This window comes from Quercus lobata, chromosome 4 (genome assembly GCF_001633185.2).
Source record: "Quercus lobata isolate SW786 chromosome 4, ValleyOak3.0 Primary Assembly, whole genome shotgun sequence".
Lineage (NCBI taxonomy): Eukaryota > Viridiplantae > Streptophyta > Magnoliopsida > Fagales > Fagaceae > Quercus > Quercus lobata.
Window position 1 is genome coordinate 2,395,495 of NC_044907.1, and position 3,831 is coordinate 2,399,325.

Sequence of the window (3,831 nt, forward strand, 5' to 3'; positions counted from 1 at the left end):
TTAGCACAAGAATCTACTTTTATATAATCACTTTTTCAAAATGCCTCATATCAGATTATCTATTTTACATCATTTTTTTAAAAAAAATTATCTATTTTATATTACATTTCATTAAAATGTCATTTTTTCTTCATTTTTTTTTTAAATTATTTCCCCTTTTTCACACAACACCTATCGTTTAATTTCTTCCTTCATCCTCAATATACATAAAAAAAGAATAAATAACAAAATTCAAAATAAATAGTATCAATGTAAATTTACATAATTATTGTAGCAAACTTGTAAATTTACATAATTATACACAAATTAAATAAAGTTATTTTTAGACAAACTTTACACATTTTTTCTATTATACACAAACTTATGTGAATGCTCGAACCACCCATGTAATTGCAAAGAGGACCAAACTCACCTAACCCCAATTATGGGTTAGCTCTTATAAACTTCCATGTCAAGACCCTATCATTGTCAAGGAGATCTTGCGCGTCCGTGTTTGCTCCGTGGTCCCTTTGCATAGAATGAAGCCTTTTTGATATGTGCTGCCTGCATTCTGGTCTTTCCTACTATTTTGACCATTGGAAAAGTTCAAATTAGGCTCCTAAACTCAATCATGTAAAAGTTCAAATTAGGCTCCTAAACTCAATCATGTTTCCCATGGCAACACAAAGTTCGTCATAGTAAGACCACCATTTACCACTTAAATGTTAGCTCTATCTTTTTCCAATGGCTTCAGCAATTTCTCTTTTTTACTGTCATTTGCTTGTCTTTGTCATCACCCTCCTGGTGCCTGCAATAGCTCAAGTTAATACCAACGTAAGTGCGGGTTCAGCTCTCTTTGCCACCGATGATAACTCCACGTGGACTTCACCATCTGGTGATTTTTCATTTGGATTCCGCTGCCTTCCAGGTCAACAAGATCAGTTCCTTCTTGCAATCTGGTTTGCTAAGATACCAGATAAAACTATAGTTTGGTCTGCAAACGGACGCTATCCAGCAGAGAGAGAATCAAAAGTTGAGCTTAACACAGCTGGACAGCTTGTACTCATAGCTCCAAGTGGATGGGAGTTGTGGAGGTCCAACAACAATGAGAACCCTTTAGTATCAAATGGGGCTATGCTAGACACTGGGAATTTTGTTATAACAAGCAAAAACTCAAGCATCATGTGGAATAGCTTCGATGAACCAACCAATACCATGTTACCAACCCAAGTATTGGGTTTTGCGAGAAGCCTTCTCTCTACCATGTCTGAGAAAAGCTTCGGGGTGGGTAAATTTCAGCTCCGTTTCAGACAACAAAATATATCAAGTTCCTCATACGATTTGATACTTAATCAAATAGCTGTCTACACCCAAAATACTTATGGAGCATATTATACTGAACATAATGTTTCTGAGCTGATCATGGATAAGTCAGGCTACCTTCTAGTCAAGAACTCACTGGGAGCTATATCCAATCTTTCATCAGAAGGTGAGGTCTTGAGGACAGAGTCAGACTCCTACTACAGGGCAACACTTGACTTTGATGGTGTTTTCAGACTCTATACTCACCCAAAGAATTTTACTGGAAGCCAAACCTGGGCTGCAACTTGGTATGTTCCTGAAAACATCTGCCTGAATATTGTTGACACTTTTGGAAGTGGCCCTTGTGGTTATAATAGCATATGTTCACCGAAAGCTTATGGTAAGCCAGAGTGCCAATGCGCCCCAGGCTTCTCTCTCTTGGATGTAAATAACAAGTATAGTGGCTGTAAACAAGATGATGTAAGCTACATGCATGAATGTAACGAGATGGGTACTGTGATTTCGGAAGATCAGTTTGAAATCTTGGAGATGGAGAATGCTGATTGGCCTTTAACTGCCTATGAACTACTTCAACCCATAACAGAATTTGAATGCAAGAAATCTTGTCTGCATGATTGTTATTGTGCAGTCGCCATTTTCCAGGATCCAAAATATAATAATGGCACGGGAAGATGTTGGAAGAAGAGATTACCGCTTACTAATGGGAGGTACAACCGCCATGCTGTTGATAGAAAAGCTCTATTCAAAATAGTGAAATTGAATAGCCCTTCACAGAATCCTACAAATCCAGATCCAGGCCAAGGAAAGCAGGATCAAGCAATATCGATTCTTGCAGTCCTCCTAGGTACTTCTGTATTTTTTAACTTCTTCTCTGTAGCTGCAATTTCTCTTCTTGTCTTTGCTTGTGGCAAGAAAAACTACCAAATTTCTGTAGAACCTCACATACAAAAGACCTTGATATGAATCTGCGTTCATTTACATACAAAGACCTTGAAGAAGCCACTAGTGGGTTCAAAGAAGAATTGGGTAGGGGTTCTTTTGGCACTGTTTATAAAGGGGTAATAGTATCAAGTTGTAGCAAATATGTTGCTGTCAAGAAGCTAGAAAAGATGATAAAGGAAGGTGAGAGGGAATTCAAAACTGAAGTAACAGTGATTGGCCAAATTCACCATAAGAATTTGGTACGGTTACTTGGCTATTGTGATGAAGGTGAACACCGAATTTTGGTGTACGAGTTTATGTACAAAGGTTCATTGTCAAGTTTCCTCTTTGGAGTAATAAGACCAAGTTGGCAACAAAGAATGCAGATTGCATTAGGAATTGCCAGAGGACTTATGTACTTACATGAAGAATGCAGCATGCAAATCATTCATTGTGACATAAAGCCTCAAAACATACTATTGGATGATTTTTTTACTGCCAAAATTTCTGATTTTGGATTGGCAAAGCTTTTGATGAACCACCAAACCCGTACTCTCACTGGCATCGGGGGGACTAAAGGCTACGTTGCACCTGAATGGTTCAGGAACACACCAGTCACCATAAAGGTGGATGTTTATAGTTTTGGTGTCATGTTGTTGGAGATTGTTTGCTGCAGGAGATGTGTGGAAGTTGAGATGGAGAGGGCAGCAATACTTATAGAGTGGGCTTATGATTGCTATAGTAGAGGTAAAGTTGAAAGATTGGTGGAAAATGATGAAGAGGCTATTAGTGATATGAATTGGGTGAAGAAGCTAGTAATGGTGGCAATTTGGTGTGTACAGGATGTGCCATTATTGAGGCCTTCAATGAGAGAAGTCACTCATATGCTAGAAGGCATTCTTGAGATTTCTACACCCCCATGTCCTTTTCTCTATGGTTCAACTTTTGAAGCTGAAAAGTCATCCATGGGATTTTCAAATAATAGTATGGAGAAATGAACCTCCCAATGTTGGGAGGCTCATTACTTCAACTAGTTTCCGTGTAGTGTCTAAGTGAAGTGGTGTCATAACAAGCCAAATAAGCTTTTCCATGATATCCTTTGAAAGTTCAGTCATTTGGAAAGATTGTCTTAATCAATGTTCTTGTCATGAATTTAAGCTTAGTACTACTACTTAAATGGATTGGAATGCTACGCAAATGTGGCTCTATGGGGGCTGTTGGTATATGTAGTCCATATATAATGTGGAAGCATGATTTTTTTTTGAGATAAGGAGATTTGTGAATTTAAACTACTATAAGTCTTTCATATTGATTTTATTGAATGGTATCAGTGTGTCTGAAAATGAATTCCTTTCATCTATGACATGGTTGAGCATAGCTTCCACTTTTCAATCTCCTTCTGCTTCAAAACTTTCTAATCCTGCACTTCCTCCCTCATCCAATTATTATCTTAATAATACTCTATAGCTTCCATAATGATGATTTTTTAATGTCAAAAACAGAAAAGAAGCAGTTTCTATAAATAATGAAGCAAAAGAATTGATTATTCTATTACTAATTTATTATATAGGAATTTAACAATCATTCCGGGTGCGCATTTGCTTGCCT

At 37.4% G+C, this 3,831-nt stretch overlaps 1 pseudogene; it reads left to right on the forward strand.

Annotated features, from left to right (window-relative positions):
• The first annotated feature begins 624 nt into the window (after nucleotides 1-624).
• On the forward strand, nucleotides 625-3,427 carry LOC115987724 (annotated as a pseudogene).
• Nucleotides 3,428-3,831: the final 404 nt, after the last annotated feature.